Here is a 7,159-nt window from a genome sequence, read left to right as displayed (position 1 = left end):
CCAACCCATTGACTCCATTTTTCCTTCATATATCAGTTTACGCAAATCAAATTATTTTGTTACATACACTTTATTCAATATACAAATATAGATAACTACTCTTGTGGTAAAACGGTTTTCTTCAAAAGAATTTGAATGGCCACACCAAAATGTGTCGGCACATTTATACAACCTATAATATCATTTTCTACCTATAATATTTAATAAAAGTATCGACATTTATATTTTTCCTTGAATATCACTTTCTACCTGCAATCGTTCCCAAATGCTTCTTTACTCCAAAACCCCAAACAACACATAAAAACCCTATTACGATTACTGTAATAATAAAAAATTAGGGTTTAGACAACATACTTTTCGATTCGACTGCAGCAACAAACAAACAAACTTCGCTTTAGAAACGCCTTCTGAAATGCAGCAACAATTACGCTTCGATTTCAAAAACTCGTCCGTTCTATCTATTTTCAGAGGAGATTTAACTTATATTTTGATCGGATATGTTATTTATATTTAATCAATACAAATACAAAAGTGTCGATACTTTTATGTCAGGTGTCGATACTTTCGAAAGGATAATTACCTATTTCTTTGAAAGTGTCGATAATTTATTACACGTACTTACGAAAGTATCGACACTTTCAATATATCCGGTATCATTTTACCGGTTTTATCATTTTGATACCGGTTTTATCATATTTTTACATGTTATATCGTTGTGGATCGATATATTTTTTGAAAGTATCGACACATTATAAGCGCTAAAACTGATTCTCTTTTAAATTCACAAAGTGTCGATCCTTATATAAAGTATCGACACTTTCAATATATCCGGTAACGTTTTACCGGTTTTATCATTTTGTAACCGGTTTTATCATATTTTTACCTGGTATATCGTTTTGGATCGATACATTTTTTAAAAGTATCGACACTTTATAGGATTTAAAACTACTTCTCTTTTAAATTCACGAAGTGTCGATCCTTATATTAAAGTACCGACACTTTAATGTATCCGGTAGCGCTTTACCGGTTTTATCATTTCTATACCAGTTTTGTCATAGTTTTACCTGTTATATCGTTTTGGATCGACACATTTTTTATTTGGATCGACACGAACCGGTAGCACAATTTTTTAATATTTCTTCATGACTTAGACCTACTTTTATACGTATGGACACTTTTATAAAAATGATATATACTTTTTTTAAAGTTATGTAATTTATGTTTCAATTTTTTTTAATAGTGTTTCATGTTTTCCACCTACAATATTAATTTAATAATTTCATTTACACAAAAAATTATTTTATTTTTTGATATTTTATAAAATATTATTTAGAATTTAAATTTAACAATATTAACCAAATATAATAATAAATATGTTTTCCACAGTGAAATAAGTACGGACAGTTTTATAAAAATAATATATATATATATATATATATATATATATATATATTTTTAAAAGTTATGTAATTTATGTTTCAATTTTTTTTAATAGTGTTTCATGTTTTCCACTTACAATATTAATTTAATAATTTCATTTACACACAAAATTATTTGATTGTTTTGATATTTTATAAAATATTATTTAGAATTTAAATTTAACAATATTAACCAAAGATAATAATAAATATATTTTCACAGTGAAATAAGTATGGACACTTTTATAAAAAAGATAGATACTTTACAATATAACAGGTAAAAATATGACAAAACCATATTCATTATGACAAAACCGGTAAAATTTACTTGATATGTTAAAAGTATGGACACTTTTATAAAAAAGATAGATACTTACCGATAACCAAAATTTACCGGTTACCAAATTTTTTAATAGTTTTTCATATTTTCTACCTAAAACATTATTAGTTATCAACATAATAGGTATCGCTAAACCGAATTTATTAAATACATTTTAATGTATCCGATACTATTGTATATTAACCGTATATTAACCCGCCTTTCCTGAGACAATCCCGTTGTATCCCTACCAAATTATGAGCAACCTTTCTATCATTTAATAATTAATATATTAAATAAATGGGAATCAGGAATATTAAAAATAATGAATCCAACCCAACCCGGATTATGACCAACCTTTCTATCATTTAATGATTTCAACATCAAAGAGCCTTTATTTAAAAAAGAGAACAACATACACTAATTAGCTATCATGTATCCTACACTCTCAGCGGTATTAAGATAAATAAAGAAGTCAAAACTATAAAAATTTTACCCACCCCTAATTTTCTTCCCCAATTTTCCCAAGAAACAAACATTTCTTCTTTCACCGGCTGAATTCCAAGAAGGCCAAAAATTGAAGGAGAAAAAAGAACACGTTTAACGATGAATATGGAACATTTACTATATACATAACTGTGGCTTCAACCCTATTCTCTCATTCCTCAGATCATATTCCACGTAATAATTCTGCATCTGAAAACTCCCCAACACTACAGCTGGTCCACTATGCCCCACTTCGGCCTTTCCTCCACCGACACCGCCGTCTGTCACCACTGTCAAACACGCCACCCCATCTCCAACCACTGCGAAATAATTCTCCAGTGGCAGCGCCATCTCGGCGCCGCCTTTAAAATGGAACCTCAGTTCAGGAAATTCCACTTGTTTCTCCCCGGAGCTAACATTAAAACAAGGTCTCAACCCCGTGAAGACCTCAACATCACGAGCTCGACTGTAATTCTTAACCTGTTTCACGAATTCTGTGGCTACGGGCACGAATATCTCACGAGCCATGAAAGTGAAAGTCGAGCCGGAATCCACGATGGTGCCGCCATCACCACCTTTTCCAGGCGAAAGAAGCTTGTAAGGAACCTTAACGCGGCGGCCACCTACTGTTTTCTTCCTTAAACCAACGTAGTAATAAACTCGGAAAGCTTCTTTGCCTTTGACAACGGGGTTTTTGAGAAACGGCGTGTAGATTAAACCATTCGTTTTCCGATCAAAATCGGAGGTACTATCAAGTATCAAAGTGCTGCTACTAGGAGAGTCATCGAAACGGCGAGAGATGAGACAGTAAGAGAATTTATTTAGCTTAAGTTGAGAAGGTAAAGAAGGCAGGCCCCGGCCGAACCCGGCAATGCCGGCGGGTTGTCGGGAAGAGAAAACGGAGCATCCGACTAGGAAATTGGAGACACTTCTGTCACCAATATTTAGGGTTTCCGATAATGCAATCCCCGCCGTGGTTCCTGAGCCGTAGATGATGAAGTAAGGGGGACAAACTTGAGTGCATTTTTGGGGTTGTTTTGGCATTCATCGCATTGGGTCTTGTTGGTGTGGTGGACCCATGAACATTTTGGGTTCCGGCAGCCGACAAGCCCGGAAGATGAAGATAATTTAGGGATAAAAGATGGGATGGTAGTGTTTCTGAAGGAAGACGACGAAAAGGAACACTTTTTGCACACATAGCGATGGGTACAGGGGAACCAAACGAAGTCACTGCCGGTGTCCATGACGAAAGGGAGGATTTGAGGTGGAGTGCCGAAGCTGAGAGAAATGGAGTAGGCTCCATAGCTGTGGGAAAAGAGTGGGGTTGTGCAGCTATTGCCGGAGGCGGTGGATTTGGGGTTTTTAAGGCGATGAGCTCTTGCTAAAGAGGATGAGACAAGGTGGCTGAGGATCTGGTACGGATCTCCAGATGGGTCATTGGCATCAAACTGTGCCACTTTGAGTGGTAAATTCAGAGCAGAGGCGAAGATAAGGGAAATACAGAGCAAGAGAGATAAGAAACGGAGAACGCGAGGATGAGAAGGCATGGATTGCACCTTTCTTCTTGGGGAACCAAAAAAAGAGATTCTTTTATTGGAGGGAGAGATGAGATCTCTTTAATAAATACACAATATATATATATTATATACAAGTGAACAAAGTTTTGATGGCTGGCGTTAGGTTTGGGTGTTAAATTTGGCTCAACTGTGTGCGTGAGTTTGATGAGAGAAAACTGTGGAAGAACAGTGAATTGAATATCATGGGTGCATGTGCTGCGGCAAGTGAAGGGATATTGAAAGTTCAGAATAATCTTGTGACTTCCGAGAGAGAGGAATGTGACGCTGGCTTTAATCACTCCCTGTCTCTGTATAATACTACTATATTTTATATGCAACAAAAGCACGTGGTTATAGAACAAAATCCAGACTGGGGAAAGTGATATTTGTCACTTGATTAAACATGAGACGAGCTGATTATACGGATTATGCCTAAAATACATGTTCTTTTCAATTTTATATTAATACCAAATATTAAAATATAAAATACTTTATTACAATGGTAAAATATATAAACACTATGCAAACTAATTATATTTGTTATCCACATTCACCCAACAAGGCAATCTAAAAGCTTAAACTACTCGAAAATTAAAACAAAATCATTTTTAACTAAAAATTTAAGATCGCACCAACCCGATAATGCCCATCAAGTCAAATTTTGAGTTTCAGAACTCGCAGTTTTCTTGAATTTGTTTTCAAATATGTAATATACAACAACAAAAGAAAGAAGTCTTCTGATTTTAGTCCCCCCAATGTAATTGTAAATCCACCTTTAGGGAGAGAGAACTTACCCAGTCATTGTTGTTTAGTCTTCTTGTGCGCCAGAAAACGTTCTCTCGCTGCAGCAACTGCATCTTCACCTCTTTTATCTCTTTTATGATGGTCATACTTGGGTTGATCAACTGATATTTGTTTCTCTGAGACGCTCTCTTGCACTGCAGTATCTAGAAGTGTATCGTTGGTGATATTTGACCAAGAATCGGGATTCATGGTTTTCTAGACAACTTGTTTTTTCCTGACTATGGTCAGTTGTCTCAAGAGCGTTTGAGTTGGGAAATGATTGAAGGTTGTTGGATACATTTATCTCTTTCTCATCTTTCTTCTCAGGCTTCCTTGGCCTGACTTCATTCGCCCCAAATGCAACATTTTTTTACCAAGGTATTAAGTTAAAATCAAAGCGATTTCTTGGAAACCTTTAAAACAACAAAATGACCACCAATCAAGTAAGTTAAAGCATCAGAAATCAAAGAGTTATACTAAAGCAAGTAAGCAACCAGTATTAGACACAATTAGAATGAATCTCACAACAATCAATGATGCCAAAAGAACAAACACTTTTATCTATTTATACACAGACATAGGTCAAATGTAAATAATGTAGTCACGGCTTTGATTTCTTGCACATTGAGTCGACTCTGAAAGCTGTGGACCCTTATCATCCCTTAAAAATGTAACTTTCAACCAGTAGATGCACATGACAACATTTTTCCTTGTGAAACTTAAGAAAGACATACCCTTCAAGCTAATGTTGCTTACATTTATGCTTGTTCTATATTAAGAAAGGGAAGAATATGTCTAAGAAAGTATAGCCATTCATTCTTTAATCATAAAATAAGTGTTTTCAACTTTCAGTTCACTGTCATTATAAAATATGACAGAATAAAAAAGAAAATCATAATGGAAAAAGGACCATCTTCTCATGGATTTTTTATCCTAGATTATGGTTGGCTTAAATATACATTTGGTACATGAACTGAACACCTTCTCTCAAGTCGGTGAAGGTGCATTTAAACCATTATGATTCAACTTTGAGATATAATGTATTTTTTAATAGTTTGGAGTGATTACAAGGTAGTATATGTTTAGAATTTTTTTAATCATTGACAACGCATACGCACCCTACAGACGCAACTGCTCGAACCCAAGACCTCTAGGGAGAACAACACTCCCTTTAACCACTAAGGCCACTTGATGGGTTCAACTTTGAGATATGTTTTTAACTCAAAGAAGTGTCTAAACCAATTCAATGGTCCTAGTAAAGGAAGCAATATGAATGAATATGAGGCTTCAAGGTTATAAATGACAGTGAACCTAAACCTCCTCCAATAGATATATTCATAGATAATTCACTTTCAAATCAAAACCTGAACTAGTATTGGCTTATAAGAGGTAAAAAGTGAAGATTGGAACAGTTCAATTGGAGTAGAATCAAGATAAACCAGTTACATTTGCAATATATGAATAAAATTTACACATGCACCAAGGCAAACAGAACAACATCTAAAGCACAGAAAGTACTATAAAAGGTTTCAGATTTTAATATGCACTATTGCACTGAAAGGGAAAAAAGAAATGTGAGGATGGACTGATGTAAAAGCTGGCATGAGAGTTTATCTTATTTTAAGTCAGTCTCATAGATGAATAGTGAAAAGACATGAATAGGAATTCTGTCAGAAATACAATGGATGGAATGCAGGACATGATAGAAAGAAGGGAGAATAGAGCAAATTATTCCCCTTACTCAATTTACTTAAGAAATTAGACAGGAAAGGGGGGAAATGAAAGAGGGACAATAAACACGGTAGGGGAAGTATCACATTGCTATATGTATTAAAAAAATGTAGACCTGTAACAAACCTGCATTCACCTTTGTTGATCATAAAGAAATGAATAAAGAAACTGAACCATGAATTCCAGCAAATATCAAAATGCTCACTCACTTTGCCTGGGATGCTTATAAGAGGAAAATGAGGTTGAAACCATTTTATCATTTCAGCAATTATTTATCTTATCGATTGGTGTAAAAAATTGATTATCTGGTTTAACTCCTTATAGATCACCGGAAACTAAAATGAAAATAAGACCAAAAAAACAGTATTGGAACTTCAGTTATATCGAAACAGACCAAATTTGATGTTTCCCTTTAATTTTGGGTTAGTAACAATAATCATATTGCTTGTAGCGTATAACTCAAACGTAAGGATCCTCAAGGTATTTTTGCATGAGAATAATCCTGTTTCTTTTGGATCTTTGAAATTAAACCAATAAGCCAAAAAAATCATATCATATTGCTTGTACATATGCAAGCATGGATGAGCAGAGAGCAGATGCAATGGGGTATTCACATATCACATAGTTGGAGCACGGGAAAACTAGTTCAAAAAAATATTCCCATTACAAGTAAAAACACCGAAAACAACTTATTAATGCAATATACATTAACCAACATATCTAGAACTACTATATATGTGTGCGTGTAAAATTACTCAAACCAAACTCTGAACAAAGAAGTGACAAGTAACATTAGATGAAGTTGAAGAAAAGGCTCAACTTACATCATAAGCGGTCCTTTTCCATTCATTTTGCCTGCTCAGCAA

General features: G+C 34.5%; 1 pseudogene; it reads right to left on the bottom strand.

Moving 5' to 3' along the window:
- Nucleotides 1–2,210: 2,210 nt before the first annotated feature.
- On the bottom strand, nucleotides 2,211–3,806 carry LOC120156984 (annotated as a pseudogene).
- Nucleotides 3,807–7,159: the final 3,353 nt, after the last annotated feature.

This window comes from Hibiscus syriacus, unplaced genomic scaffold (assembly GCF_006381635.1).
Source record: "Hibiscus syriacus cultivar Baekdansim isolate YM2019G1 unplaced genomic scaffold, ASM638163v2 tig00111238_pilon, whole genome shotgun sequence".
NCBI classification, from domain to species: Eukaryota; Viridiplantae; Streptophyta; class Magnoliopsida; order Malvales; family Malvaceae; genus Hibiscus; species Hibiscus syriacus.
Note: the sequence above shows the minus strand (reverse complement) of the source record. Positions and strands in the feature narration are given on the sequence as shown.